This window comes from Emys orbicularis, chromosome 2, assembly GCF_028017835.1.
Source record: "Emys orbicularis isolate rEmyOrb1 chromosome 2, rEmyOrb1.hap1, whole genome shotgun sequence".
NCBI classification, from domain to species: domain Eukaryota; kingdom Metazoa; phylum Chordata; order Testudines; family Emydidae; genus Emys; species Emys orbicularis.
Window position 1 is genome coordinate 249,817,782 of NC_088684.1, and position 16,333 is coordinate 249,834,114.

General features: G+C 41.8%; 1 non-coding gene across 1 annotated transcript; it reads right to left on the reverse strand.

Moving 5' to 3' along the window:
- Positions 1 to 13,494: 13,494 nt before the first annotated feature.
- LOC135875320 (U4 spliceosomal RNA) lies at positions 13,495 to 13,628 on the reverse strand. The gene has a single exon (XR_010561201.1). It is a non-coding gene; the product is annotated as a U4 spliceosomal RNA (small nuclear RNA).
- Positions 13,629 to 16,333: the final 2,705 nt, after the last annotated feature.

Sequence of the window (16,333 nt, forward strand, 5' to 3'; positions counted from 1 at the left end):
GGTTTAGCACTTACCCATAAAAAACGGTCTGGGGCTGAAGCTAGTCATATGAGATCTCAGATCAAAAGTGGCTGGGATTTTTTCTTTGGGGGTGTATATGCATTAAGTGGGTGCGAGTGGAGGGAGTTGCAACTTTAGATAGAATAATTGCTCTTGCTGTTGTATGGAAGTTACATGGATGCACTTAAGGGACTCACACAGCTAGAGTAAATCCCCACACATCATGCAATAGTTGGGAGGCGGGGGTCGAGGAGAGGAATAAAATATAAGCCTGGTTCTGCTCTTTGTGCAAAACAAATGAACAGTGTCAAAAATAGTTGCAAACACTTACAACTGGGCATAATGTTCACTGCAGTGGCCAGTCCCATGGCTTTACTCACTGTAGCAAGAACTGTCAGGCTCCAAAGTGTTCTTCCTGCTTTGGTAGATCAGTGGGTCTACTTTCCATCTCTGTACTTCGGCCAAACACAGCCAGGCTACTGCCTCTGACCAAATATGGATTGCTAGTAATGTATGTTTATTCAGCAGTGGTGGGATTCACAAGGGGGAGTTAGGCTGCAACACCTCACTCTTAGGTGCCCTGCAGCCTAGTGGAATTCACAATCTAGAATTAGATGCCCAGGTTCCCTCTACAATGCATGGGGAGAATTAGACATCTAAAACAGAGATTCACAGCAGCCAGCATGCTGAGTAGGGAACTGCCTTCACTGGTCATTAGGAAATGTTGAGGAAAGGGATGTGTGACCTCCCCCCTCCCCCAAGGGAGTTAGGTACATAACTTCAAGCTGGAGGGATTCACAGCCAGGCACCTTTTCCTGGAGTTAGGCGCCTAAGCCAGGTCAGCCCTTTTTCCAGAAAAAGCCAAGGAGGTGGTGGTACTGCTGCTCCCCTTATAATCTTTAGCCCAGTGGTTAGAGCACGCACCCAGAATGCCCACTCACCTCAGAGGTGGGAGACCCAGCTTCCCATTCCCAACTCCAATGAATATTTAATTATTTCATACACAGTGAAACAGCTCCAATAGGAGAGATTGAGAGAGGCCTGCTCCAGAATACCCAATAGTTCAGTGGTTAGGGCCTCACATAGGGGACCCAAATTCAAGTCTTTGGTCCACATCAGATGGGGGAGGAGGATTTGAACTTGGGCCTCCCACATGCTGGGTGAATGTTCTAACCACCGGTACAAAGATTATAAGACAGGGTGGGGAGCGAACCATCTCTTCCGCCTGTGGGTTTAGATGGGCTCAGCACACAGCTACCCACACAGGCCCCAAAGGAAAGATACAGTCAGGCTGAGGTGCTAAGCTGCTGGGCAGTGTCAGGATTTAGGCAGCTGTGCAGGTGCCCACCAGCAGGAATGTAGGTGCCTCAGGGACTTTAACAGTGGATATATAGCTACTTACAGGGTTAAGGGGCAGCTGAGCAGGGGGGCTGTGTATGCAAATGTTGGATTTGCATACACAGCCCCCACCTACAGTGGGAGTTAGGCACCTGTCTGACTGGTGAATCCCAGTCCAAGGGCATTAGCCTGCTGGTCAATCCAGGGTAGGATTATGAACCAATATTTTACCAAACATAACAGACCAGCCTGGAAACTAAACTTCTAATATTATATTTATACCTCTACCTCGATATAACGCTGTCCTCGGGAGCCAAAAAATCTTACCGTGTTATAGGTGAAACTGCGTTATATCGAACTTGCTTTGATCCGCCGGAGCGCGCAGCCCCGCCCCCCTGGAGCACTGCTTTACCGCGTTATATCCGAATTCGTGTTATATCGGGTTGTGTTATATCGGGGTAGAGGTGTACTTGATAAATATATAGCTGTGTCTTTCTCCAGTATTTCTCACATCTTCCATGAGCAATTACCACTTTGTCTGCCCACCTCAGGTGGGGCGGCATTCTGTTCTGGTTTATACCACATTTATTCTGGAGTAACTCCTGATTGAGTCAAGCCAAGTCTGAAGATTGTGGTCTGTGGTCCTGATTCTCCTCCCATTTCAGGCTGTTCTCTACCAATGTAACTCCACTTTACAATCGCGTTTACTCCTGATTCTCACGTGTATAAATGTTGGAAGACTCAAATATTTCATATACTGAAATTTGCTTGATACCTTGCCGTTTGTATTTGTGTGTGTGTATAGTCCTCGGGAGTGTCAAAAAATCCATGTAGTGCCAGAGTGCTAGGTTTTGCATTTAGATATCTCATTTAGTTGAAAGATATGTAAAACCACATGTCACCAGACAGATCCTAATTTACCCACATGTAGTTCTGACTGATGCATATTTCAGCCAGAGGGCAATGCACATATATTGACTAGGAGGTGCATTTTACCCAACAAATTTTGATGGACAACACTGTTAAACCCCCAATAACAACCCATTTCCTTAGGCAGTCTCCAACTGCCCTGATGGAGCATTTCAGCTCTCTTCCAGTGAGGCAGTACACTGAACTGATCTCACTCCTGGCCTTTTGTGTACTCTGGACTGGCTCTATATCTAGCCCTGCCCTGCTTGTATCCCCTTTTCCACCCAGACTATCCACAACACTCCAGTCTAGAACTCTCCCATCCCAGCTACAACTTGCCTATGTGGTGAAAATGGAGCAGAGAGGATAAAAGCTAAATACAGAAAGATTCAGAAGATACAAAAAAGAACTACAGACAAATACAGGAGTGGGGCAGGGGAGATTCTATAAAAATATACTATCAATACTGGGCCAAATTTAGATGAGTGCATTTCCGCCTTGTGCCACCATATTTTCTCCTGCCCTCACCTTTTGGTGCATTATTTTATTTTGCCTCTAACAGGCCCTGCTCCCTTTTGTTCTGTGTATTCTCAGGCTCCAAGTCCAATCTTGCCCTCCTTGAATGTATTTTCTGTCCCACTCCTCATCCTGCATTGTCAGTGCTCTTATTTTCTCTGTGCTTTTCCTTTCCAAGTCTCCTTTTCCCCTTTTGCCATGTCCTTACTGTCTCCTACCGGGTCCTGGAGAAAGAGTGTAAAATCCTCTTCCCACTGATATGTGGGCCGGGAACTACATCTGGAGTTTGTGCATCTCCCCTGTAACCAGGTGTAAATATGCTTTTGGTTTCCCTGCTGGGTAGCTGAGAGGCAGCTGGCACACAATGGCCAGGGGAATAGTTGAGAGGCAGCCACGGGAAGCAATGCTGTGTGAAGCAGTACACTGGGAATAGGGTGACAGGTGTGAACAATCTGGGGTTACCTCGGGTCTCAAGATTTTAATGAAACCAGTTTCAGTGGAGCCAGCTGGGTCTCTGGGTAATCTGGTCACCTATTCAGATGGAATATACTGTACAGACACCTGGCTGGAAGGCTAAATCTTCCTTATTTGGGCTAAATCTTCTTTATTTGGGACAAAACATGTAATCTTTGGGGGGCTATGAGTACGAGTGCATTCAGTAGTAACCTCTGTAGAGCACTCTTTGGAGAACTGCAGCATCCAGGCAGAGTAACAGTTTTGCACTGAAGCAGATGTGAGCCCCTTAGATACACAGATTATTCCATGGGCAAAGGTCTTATGAGAACCTAAGGGAAGAGCTGAGTTCTTAAAGTGAGAGTATTTCATTTGTTCCCAACATTTCAAGGCAGGTCACAAAAAGGTTACAAGAGTTTCCCCAGAGAATGTCAATAAAAGTTAAATCTCTTGTTACTGCTTAGAAAGCCCCAGAGACAAGGGAGATCTCATGTTCAGCTTCCATCCTGGGCCTATGGAATTCCACAGCTTAAAATGGATCTTACATACTCGGTAATCTGGAATGGCTCCATAGTGTAGCCTCTGTTTACATTGAATTGATAGTTCTGTGTTTAACCATAGTGAGCCTGGCTCCTGTGTTGCTACAGTTTAAAGATCAACAGGGTCAGAGTTACCCTGAGCAATTTTCTTAGATTGGGACGTTCTAGGAGTACATAAAGAATGAGGACAGTGACCACCCACACAGTCCCAAGAAGTCTTGTCTGTATTCTAAGTTTTAATAAGCAGATGATATGGGTTACAATCACACAGAAGCATACAAAACCTGAGAGAGCCCATACAATAGCTACTGCTGTATTCATACTCACATACCCAAAGTTTGTTGGAGCTGTCAATATGAAAGTCCACCAGTCAATCTCTTTGTGAAGAATGAGTGTAGCAGCCACTGGAGCTCCTGCAGCCCTGAAACAGCTCTGCTATCATTCCATGGCCTGGAGGAAAGGATTCTGTCTCCATTGCAAGTCCTGCAGAGAAGCATGGGACACAGTTTCATCATTTGGCCCATAGAAAAAAGGCAGCAACCAGTCCGTGTCCCATGCTAGTGTAGGTTGATACGTGCATTAATGGAGAATAATGGTGGCTGAAACATTGGGTCCAGGAACAGCTGGGGCAATAAAGGTTAGGAAATGGTAGGGAGTGATTTGAGCAATAGAAGCTTTGTAGTAGCAGTAGTTGCAAGATGCTTATGAGTAGGAGGAAGAAATGTGTGGTGCCCAGGTGGCCTGGGGTTGGGTGGATGGGAGAGAGGAGAGAACATAATAACATAAGAATATGAACATAAGAATGGCCATACTGGGTCAGACCAAAGGTCTATCCAGCCCAGTATCCTGTCTACCAACAGTGACCAATGCCAGGTGTCCCAGAGGGAGTGAACCTAACAGGTAATGATCAAGTGATCTCTCTCCTGCCATCCGTCTCCACCCTCTGACAAACAGATGCTAGGGACACCATTCCTTACCCATCCTGGCTAATAGCCATTAATGGACTTAACCTCCATGAATTTATCTAGTTCTCTTTTAAATCCTGTTATAGTCCTAGCCTTCACAACCTCCTCAGGCAAGGAGTTCCACAGGTTGACTGTGCGCTGTGTGAAGAAGAACTTCTTCTTATTTGTTTTAAACCTGCTGCCCATTAATTTCATTTGGTGGCCCCTAGTTCTTATATTATGGGAACAAGTAAATAACTTTTCCTTATTCACTTTCTCCACACTACTCATGATTTTATATATCTCTATCATATCCCCCCTTAGTCTCCACTTTTCCAAGCTGAAAAGTCCTAGCCTCTTTAATCTCTCCTCATATGGGACCCATTCTAAACCCCTAATCATTTTAGTTGCCCTTCTCTGAACCTTTTCCAATGCCAGTATATCTTTTTTGAGATGAGGAGACCACATCTGTACGCAGTATTCAAGATGTGGGCGTACCATGGATTTATATAAGGGCAATAAGATATTCTCCATCTTATTCTCTATCCCTTTTTTAATGATTCCTAACATCCTGTTTGCTTTTTTGACTGCTGCTGCACATTACGTGGACGTCTTCAGAGAACTATCCACGATGACTCCAAGATCTCTTTCCTGATTAGCTGTAGCTAAATTAGCTCCCATCATATTGTATGTATAGTTGGGGTTATTTTTTCCAGATTATCCACATTACATTTATCCACGTTAAATTTCATTTGTCATTTTGTTGCCCAATCACTTAGAGAGAATTGACTGGGTCTCACACTACTCATGAAAAGTTTTAGGATTTTTACCAAATCCTGCACTGACATGGGAAAGGACAAGATGGCTGATGGAGCTCTTCCATCTCTAGTTATTGCTGTGGTACAGTGTAGTGAAAACAGAAAATCTAATACATATAATACCAAATATGAAGTTTTTCCAGCAAACTGATAATGTTTGGTCAAATCTTGGCCCTGCAGCAGTGTGGGGCCTGCTTAGAACCCAGCCACACTCTGGACCTAGGGAAGCTTAAGGTTACATCCCTTAAGGGCCAACTGTGTAGCTCCTTAATTCTCCACACTCCTCAGGGACAGATTCTGGAGACCAGATTCTCCACTCCACTGGCTTTATGCTGATGTACCAGGGTGGAGAATCAGGCTGTCACTACACCTCCGTCCCTCAGCCATAGCTAAAAAGCCAGGGTGCTGGCGTTTGATGTCAGGGACCCAGAGCCTCCCTGATGTCCTAGCAGGAGGGAGGGGTTTTCCCTGACTGAGTGACTGCTGGTGGAAAGATTTAATGGGTCAGCATTGCCTATAGGCAGCTCTTCCAGCCAACAGCTCAAAACTGCAGCTGTTGGTTGGGGGAATGAGCCCATCTAGGTGACAACGCACCACACGACAATCAAGGAAAAAAGACCCCACTGCCCTTTGCAGCCACTCAATCTCCCCAATAGGTAAACTTTTTTTTTCTCCAGAATCTGACTTCAGCTCCTGGTCCTCATCCCTCTCTTTGAGGCACCTCTATGGGGGAACCGGCATTGACAGAGAGGTGGGACTAAGAACCATGTAGGGGTGTGCTCCCTGTTTATAGATCCACAGACCAGGCTCCTCTCTCTTCCCTTTCATACTAAGCCCAGCTATTCTCAAGATTGATCCACCCTATGTGGAGATTTGTTACATGGGACAACACTCTTCAGCATCCTGTTCTCCTGTGTAACTATGAGCCAGGATCTGACCCATCTGTGTTATCACATTCACAATTTGTGAGTAGAATAACTTTCAACAGAGATTTGATTAATATTGTCAACTAGTTGGGATTGCTTTTATTTCTGCTGTTTACTAATTAATTTATTTTAGGGGTAGATCTTTAAGACCTTGAAAATGTGCAGGCATGACAAACAGCTACTGAAGAAGGGTTTGCTTAATTAGGGAAAAGGAGCTATTAGCTTGTCAATGTTTAAGCTCCAGAAGTTCCTAGGTGAAAAGCTACATTGAGGGATTCCTATCAGAGTATTTATTGACCTTTAAACCCTTCAACTCTTCTGTCATTGATGTTTAATGGCAAGTCACTTAGTCTGTCAGGCTAATAACTAAGGTAATGAAGTAGTCTAGGACCCTGGTTTACTACTTTGTTATTCTAACACTAATTTTAGAAAGTTAAAAATAGATTGGCTAAAAATAAGAAATAAGAAGTTGTTGTTTTTCTGAAACAACAGAGCTTCTGTTACCAACCTCCCAGAATTATTTGACCATTATTAAATTTCAAAGAGGTTCTTTTCTAGTAAAAATTTGTTATAATTTTGTTAGTTAAAGACTTTGTAAACCAATTTCATTTGACAATTGGATATAAGGAATAAAGGCAGATGGCGATTACTCGCTTGGTTATATGTTTTCACTGCTACACAAGGAGACAGCGAATGCTTATAGGAAAGCAGTGACACCATGACGGGGGAAAATATAATATGTTTTTAACAATCAGTTTACTCTAAGATGGGACCACAAATACTAAAATTCTTTATTCATAATTGTATGGTTATGGCATAGCAACACTAAAGGGCAGAGTTAAGGTTGTTTGGCTACCTTAACTGTGCATTTCTTACCTTAATGTGTTGGATTTCTTTTAAATGTAACTTTAATCCTGAATTTCCTGGGTTTGTAAAGATTGTGTTTTGGATAATTAAAACAACCTTGTAATGTTTTACCCTTAAGTTATATTACTGATATGTACCTCTTAACCTTAACTTCATTTTAACATAGTACTGTAATTTTGTCTTGGTATATATAAATATGTAGCTAGATTAAGATTAGTGTGTAACTCTGGGTATGGCTAAGTTTTCTTTAGCAAAGACATCTTAGTGGGATCTCATTTCTGGAAGGAAAAGAAGCATCTGATAAGAGTTCAAAAACCAGTTTCTTATATATATTTTTAATTAGGCATTTTATTAGTTTATTAACATTCATTATATTTAGTCTACACCAGTAAGAAAACTGTTTTGTTTTGACTTCATTTTTTGTACAACAATCCTCTACCCTTTTGACATCTTATCACACCCAGAATGCTGAAGTAATTTAGAAAAGTTTGTTGTTGTTTTAAAGTAAAATACATTTTCTTCTCCAAACCTAGAAAAAGCCACCAATGTCTCTTTAAATATCAATACATAATGCTGTTAGTTTTTAAGCATTAAAGAAAATTAGGAGAATGTTTTAATGATAGTTCCTTGAAAAACTGTTCTAGCGTAATTTTACTTTAAAGATAATAAAACGAAAATTGGTTCCTAAATGTGTCTTGGATTTTCCTTTCAAGGCTTTAGAGGGTGTTTACTCTAAGAAACACCACTGTTAACTGAATATATCTATAGCACAGACCTGTAAATATATCTGCCAAATGGGGGGGCGGGGGAGAAGTGTCCCTTTTGTTGAGAGACGGAATCCACTAATTTTCAGTTCCTCCCTCTTCAGACATATTTTCTGAAACGCAAGTTACAAGGGCAGGTGTGGTTACTTTATAGTCTAGCAAATCTCCAGATTATTTTTTAAGAACATGGCTGACTGTGCTAGGCAGGGGCAATAATTTTATCAGTAGATATCTCTTGATGAAACCCAAGGAATTTGTTGAATTCTTCATCTATCCACTCCCTCTCCAATTATGGTCTAGTAGTTATCTTTTTTTACTTGTCTGTTAGCCGCCAAGCACACCTAACCTACTGTATAAACAATAAATCTCTTAGGACAATGCCTGGCACAGAGACCCAACTGGGTTGCAATTTCGGGTGCTACCACACCTCTGCCATGCCCCTACACTGCAAGGAGTCTGGCTCTACACCAGCCAGTGGTTTCTTCACACAGGAGAATCCTCATCTGACTGCTTAAACCAGCTCTGTGGGCCCTCTCTGCTCCAGAGTGGCTCTAGTAGGATCCAGGTTCTTATAGAATCGTAGGACTGGACGGGACCTCAAGAGTTTATCTAGTCAAGTCCCCTGCACTCATGGCAGGACTAAGTATTATCTAGACTATTCGTGACAGGTGTTTGTCCAACCTGCTCTTAAAAACCTCCAGTGATGGAGATTCCACACCTCCCTAGTCAATTTATTCCAGTGCTTAACCACCCTGACCGTTAGGAAGTTTTTCCTAATGTCCAATATAAACCATCCTTGCTGCAATTTAAGCCCAGGGCTTCTTGTCCTATCCTTAGAGCTAAGGAGAATAATTTTTCTCCCTCCTCCTTGTAACAACCATTTATGTACTTGAAAACTATTATCATGTCCCCTCTCAGTCTTCTCTTCTCCAGACTAAACCAACCCAATTTTTTTGATCTTCCCTCATAAGTCATTCCCTCATAAGTCACCTTTCATCATTTTTGTTGCTCTTCGCTGGACTTTCTCCAATTTGTCCACATCTTTCCAGAAATGTGGTGCCCAGAACTGGACACAATACTCCAGTTGAGGCCTAATTAGCGTGGAGTAGACCGGAAGAATTACTTCTCATGTCTTGCATACAACATTCCTGTTAATACATCCCACATCCCAGAATGATGTTTGCTTTTTTTTTTTTGGTGAGAAAAGAGAGGTTGCAAAAATGCCTGAAGATAAAACACACTTTCACTGATACAATAATTTATCCATGTTCACAAAGTTTCTGGGTTTTTAGTTTTTCCTCTTGGTGGACTTTATATCTTGTTGGGATATTATGATATTTTCATCTGCATGTGTATTTTAGCAATGTGTCACTCTTGTGCATATTTTAAATGAAAACCTATGGCCACTTTATTTCTGATACCATGCAATATTACTTACCATGAGCATGGAGAACTTCTGTTAGTCAGCCATCTTTAATTCAACTCCTCCTTCTACACCTCCACCGTTAGGTGGCAGTATTGTAACAGTTTGTTTTTTATTGCTTTTTGCTTCCCTTTAATATAACACAGTATCATTATTTAATCACGTCATTTTAAAATTCACACTGCCCCACTGAAAACTGGAGAGGGTGTAATGGTAACCATGGCTTGTTGGCAAGCTAAGATAAAAATCTTCAGGTTTTTCCCCCTAGCCAGCCAGAACCTATTTTGCAGTACATTACAACATTTTTCTTGACAGTTATATCCTATATACCAAAATACCATTCTACTAATGAATAGTCTTGGATTGATCTACCTTGATAGTTCTGCCTCATTCTGGGCTTATTACAAAAGGCCTAAAGTATCTACACACTTAGTTTCATTCGTAAATAGCCTCACTGCTCTTGCTGGTACTGTACCTGTGTTGCTGTGAATAACACCATGGCCACTTGTTCATTCCTCTTATTTGCATTCCAAGATATTCCAGGAACATATTCTGGGTTAGATTCTTCACCTACGCTGTACTGACTAGGAAAAGAACTGATGCCGTTAACAGATTTCAAATTATGAATTGAACTTCCTTGATGCCAGAAATATTTAAGTTGGGTCTTTTGATGGTCAGACTGCCACATGAGCTGCTTACTTGCCTTTATGGGCTTTGCAAAGGCTAACGTTTTTCCTTTTGTTTAGATAACATTTTCACTACACTGTAGGTACCTGAAAAATATTTTGGAAGTGCAAAAAAGATTTCAATCTAATTGACTTTCAAGAACTTTGACAGCAACCAGAGTCTTCGTCCAGGACAATACTTGTGCTAATATATATACACATAAGTTATTTCAGGTCATTTTTAGAGGTGTTTTAATAGTTTTCCCTCTACCTCTGAGTTCTTTAAGGATGAACACATTGTACATAGGGAGCTTAACTTTACAGGTAAAATGACACCGAAAAGTTTCAATCTTTTTCAAAAATATCAATTTTTAAAATGTCTTTTCCTGTGACACAGGTCATGTGCAGAATACATGATTGTGTGGAGTGGTATTAAGGTGTTACAGGCCCACACTTGAGCTGCATAGTTTAAAACTCGTGTTAATACGATCAGAAGCATATAAGCAATTGAAGTTGTGGTGCGGTATAGAGGTTTTGCCAGTTTTAAAGCTGCACTACATTTCTCCAGACACCCCTTTTGGAGACTCAAACACATAGGCTAAGAACTTCAAGCTTAAGACTTCTATATTGTCATAGGGTGAAGATACAATATGCTGGTTTCCCTTCACACACCCTGTCACATTTCCCTGTTATTTTGTGAAGCTCCTCATAGCATGATTTTGGTTTTCTTCTATCATCGTTTGTCATTTTGGGTTGTTTGCTTTTCTTAAAACAGAAGGCCATTTCAGACAGCATTTCATTTTTTGTCTCCTCATTACACCGTAGAGCTGCGTTCATGGTTGCTTAAGAGTAAAGGAGGGTTTTTATTTGCAAAGAGAGATTGGTTTTCCCAAACAACTTGGAAGGTGTCGAGCTTACGGTTCAGAAGATTTTCTAAGGAACCCAAGTGAGAATCAGTTTTAAGACCTGTATTTAAGTTAGTATTTGTGGTGTTTCCTTTGCAGTCTCCTTGCTCCCCTGATGTACCAAATGGGTCACTGGGCTTATTTTGAAAACAATAAATTGTACCTGTAGCTAACAATTATTTTCTTCACAGTACTAGTTTGCCATTAGTTGTCTGCATACAGCAACTTACCATTGCCCTGGCCATATCCCGAAACTGGGTAATTGCACTCTTCCTACCCAAAATGATTCACTCTTTGGTGCCAAATGGAAGTCATTCTTCACTTCCCTTCCTAAAAACTGTTTCATATGCTGCTGGAAAGAGAAGCTGCCACACTCAATTCCATCTGTATTTCGTTGATGAATGAGTGATCCCTATATATTATAAACAAATTGAAAAGCATTTTGGGATTCTTCTGGATGAAAGACACTAAATAGATATATGGTATTAATAGTGTTATTAGTTAGGAATGCAAACAAAAAGCTTCTTTCAAAGTAAACACCATTCCAGCGAGCTGCCAGGGATAGTGTCCAAGGACTTAGTCATCACTGTCCTCCTTCTGACTGTGTATTACTGGCATATGATGCCCAATTGCACCATCCTGAAATACATTAACTTCAAGAACAACAAGGAGTCCGGTGGCACCTTAAAGACTAACAGATTTATTTGGGCATAAGCTTTCGTGGGTAAAAAACCACATCTGAAGAAGTGAGGTTTTTTACCCACGAAAGCTTATGCCCAAATAAATCTGATAGTCTTTAAGGTGCCACTGGACTCCTTGTTGTTTTTGTGGATATAGACTAACACGGGTACCCCCTGATAATTAACTTCAAGGGCAGTCTTGAATTTGATGCCCCTAACAGATAAGCTAGTTTTTCCTGTGCAATCATTTCATATCAGGACTAAAAAACTGACCCACCCCAGTGTAGAAACATGGCAGTAAGATCTCCCAAATCAAAAGGATTGGGGACTTTTTCAGAAATCATATAGCATCTTCACCTCTTGTATTTGATCACATAAATATTGGGCATGAGGTTTCCCAGTGGAAGTAGAATTCTTGCAAGGGGAATCACTTCTGAAGGATGCAAGCTTCTTTTAAAGAAAATTTCCACTCTGTAGATGTTTAACCAGGACACTGTGCAAGAAGAAGCTTTAAAAATCTGCTAATCTCAATAGATTCTCATAAATAAAAATAGGTACTTCATTAAGCAGACCTATGGTACCATAACTCCTGACTGTGATTTAGCTATAAAACATTTCTCAGGCACGAGAAACTGTAATATGTGATCACTGTTCAGGGGTTATAAAAACGCATTGAGAACTACTCAGAAGGGCAGTAGATCAGTTCTCCATGCCCTCTCACACTGTCCCCCAAAGGTTGTAGGTGGCTATTGAAAAGGAGCCGTCATGAGGGAATCCACTTATCAGAGAGCTCTTGGGGAGAAGAAACAGCTGTCCCTCATGACTCTTTAAGATCTGTACCAGAGGCCTGATCCTACAGAGTGTTGAGCTCTTTCTGGAAAGTGCTGAAGGCACTCATTTCCTATAGATTTCAGTGGGAGTTGAGGACATTCATCTTGTGGGATTGGACAAAATGGACAGTGTGTTTCCATTCAAGTGTGTTGCCCATAGTGCATGGGACCCTGTCACATGTATTTGAATTTTCTCAGTAAAATAAGAGGAAAGTTCCTTATAGCAAGAGGCTGTTGATTGCCTCCCCTCATTCCCACAATCTAGCTAGATCAGATAGCTAATGATTCAGGATGTCTCCTTAGATAAAGAATGAGCAAACTCTATGGTTATGAAGAACAGTCTTTTAGCCATGGTCAACTTCCATAAATTCAGTGCATGATATTTTCAGCTGCATGATTCATTCCCAAGCAGCACTCTTGCCTTCATATTTTAGCTGAGTGTATCTGAGAACTATGGTGAAATGTGTGGAAGATGTAGTGAAAGGGAAATTTGGGGGACAGACTCTCAGTGCTTGAGAGCAGAATGTTATACAGTGTTACTGATTGTCAGTCTCATAGTCCTGGTAGAGGGGTTGTCCTCCCTGCTGTCAAGTTTGAGAATAAATTCCCACTGCTGGACAAGCCAATTAAAAATACCAAAGCATGTCCAAAGCCCCTAAATAAATAAAAGTGATCAAGCACCCTTTTTATTCTGAGAATTTTGAAGATGAGGAGCCCATTCACCTCGGGCGGTGGAGGAGCCTTCCTCTTCAGATGAAGCAGAAGAACACAAAAAACAGGGGACAGTCAGTTAAATTAAAAGGTGGAAACTGAGAAAAGGAAATACTTTTTCACACTACATGCAATTGGCCCGTGGAACTCATTGCCACAGGAAGGTGTTGTAGGCAAGAATTTAGCTAGGTTCAAAAAGAGATTGGACGTTTATATGGATAACAAGAATATCCAGAGTTATCACAATTAATGCTAACAAAAATTTTGGAAGGGATAAGTTTTCAACTAGCAGTAATCACGCCTCGGATTAACCTCATTGGCTATGATACAACTTGAGGGTGTAAACCAATCTGTAAATATTAGAGAGCAGGATGAGGGACTTTTTCAGAAATCATATCACATCTTCACCTCCTGTATTTGGGTGGGTGGGTGGCAGATTATCTCACAGCTGCCCATTGTGGGGTTCTCGCACCTTCTTCTGAAGCATCTGGTACTGGCTGCTGACAGAAACAGATACTGGACTAGACGGACCTTGGAGCAGATCCAGTATGGCGATTCTTATGTTCCTAGTGACTAATTCAGGACACTTCGATATCAAAGCCATTGCTTGAGTGTTAATCTAAAGTTTTACAGAGCTGCCTAGTATGACAGAATAAAACAAAACAAGTCAAGCACTATGTTATCTTCTGCAGCTAAGCCACAAGCTGTTCCGTGGAAGTTGTTTCTTAACACAGAAGGGATTCACCCATGTTGAATAGACAATGTTGTCCTATGGCTAAAGCTGTTGAGCCAAACTCATCCCTAGTGTAATTCCACTGAAGTCAGGGATTATTTTGGTCTCTTGTTTGTGAGTGCCAAAAGATGACCACACAAGGTGCCCTCTGACACAACACAAAGTTCAGTTGCTTTAGTGAGGAGAAGTCATGTGGTACTTCATCAAATATAGTTCTGGTCACTTATTCAGTTGTAACCCTTCTGCAAGGTGCTGTCAGCAGGAACAAGGGCCAGGTTCAAATGGCATGGGGGGTTCCTCTTAAAATTAACAAACACCTCTGGCCTGAGCCCCTAACCAAAATTTCTGGGTCACTAAATACCTTCCTTGGATGCTTTTAATAGTAAATACTTCCCCACTCGCAACCCCAGAGTGAGAGAGAGAGAGAGACCCCACCCCAGACCCCAGAATAGTCAATTGTCTGATGATTAGGACACTCATCTGGCATGTGAGAAACCTGGGTTCAAGTCCCTACTCCAAATGAGACACACCCCAAACCAGATCCCATCTGAGTGTCCTAACCACTAGGCTATTGGCTATTCTGGAGTGTGTGGGTAGTGCTCTCACTCCCACACCAAATTCCATTCTGGATCCATGGAACCTCCACGGTTTCAGTGAATTGCCATTTAGATGCACTCAGAACTGGCTTTATGCTGCTCCTGCTGAAGTCAATGGGGTCTTCCCTCATTGAAGTCAATGGGAAATCTCCCATTGACTTCAGCAGGAGCAATGCTGAACACTTCTGAAAATCTCACCCATAATAGTTTTAACAACTCACCCAGCTCTGGCTGTGGGCTGTATAATATTGTTAAAGATCATGAACACAAATGATGATTTTATGTACCGTTGCTCTAACATGCCAGCCTAATAATTACAGAAAAGACTGGCAATTTTCTTTAATAATAGATACCTTTTGCCGTGTGATGAAAGCCCACTGTCGTCCTCCATAATCTAGAGCACCATTTACCATTTACTCCTGCTTTTTCTGTTTCCTCTTCTCACTGCTCCCTAAGGCTGTTCCCTGCTCCTTGCCATCATAACAGCATGCAACAAAATAACCCCTTTGAGGCTGCTGCCAAGGCCACTCTGTGGATTACCTGGCAGCAGGCACACTAAGAGGACAGCAGCCAGTACCCTCTCTTAGAGACCATGCACCTTACTTCACAGTGGGCCTGTGTGTGTTCTCTCTGGCCTCAGAGGGGGAAGTCCCAACCCCAGGCCTCCCACCTGGATTGCCACTTTTGGCTTCTAGAAAAACAGGACAGCAGTAGAGCAGGGCCTTTGATTGTTTGACCCCTGTCAGCAGCCAATTGCGGGATTCATCGTGTCATCATGACACCACCTCAAACTGTTTATATTTTTTTAAAGTCTCTAATTGGCTGTATGACAAAAGCAGTAAATAGACCTTCCTCCCTCCCCCCGATATAAAACACAGGAGAAATGTGAATGTTCTCTTAGTAACTTCTACACTGACCTCCTTTGAGAGGAAAACAAAAACATATTTTGCTTCCAGTTGCTAAGGGTTCTCTCCAGTATGTCTGAAGGGCTCTTTATTTTGCAAAAATTTGAGGTGGAAAAGATGCTGGGTTGTCTACTCCATGCCCCTGCCAATTCTGGGTGTCTTTCAACAGTACACATTCTATTGATTGGTCCGGTCTAGCAATAAAAATTTGTGTTAACCACCATCAAGAAGAATGGGGCTGTCTATAAATACCTGCTAGTTACATTTCTTTATGCCAGGATAAGCTTAAACTCTGGCTAAAGGGATTGATACCAATCAGTGATATCACAGAGACCCAGAGAGAAGGTTCTAGAAGAAGACAGCAGATGGTGTCAGCTGAGGGGCAGCAAGAGCAGGAGAGCTTGGTGCTAATCGACTATAAGGGAGACATTCAAAGGGCAGTTAGCTGCTCCACTCCCATTGAAAATTAGGTGCCCAACTCTTCATTTGTGCCTTTGAAAATTCCCCTCCTTCCCCTCCAGGTAGGAATGGGTCAAACCGTGGAATTAATAGGTGACTGACTGATGCATATCTTGGAAATGTTTTGGTCTCATGTCTTCTTCCACACAAGAAGTACACCAATAGCTCACTGATGCACTGGTGGTGTGGCTTATAACTATTAGAGGATGGTTCTTTCATTTAAAATGTCATCTACTTTTTTTAAAAGGGCTGATCAATTTGATTGACTTATACTATGTGTCCTATCACTAAAAGTATAAGAGAAAATACCAAGGGCAGAGCAGTATACATCTTTCTTCTAATATTTTGAATA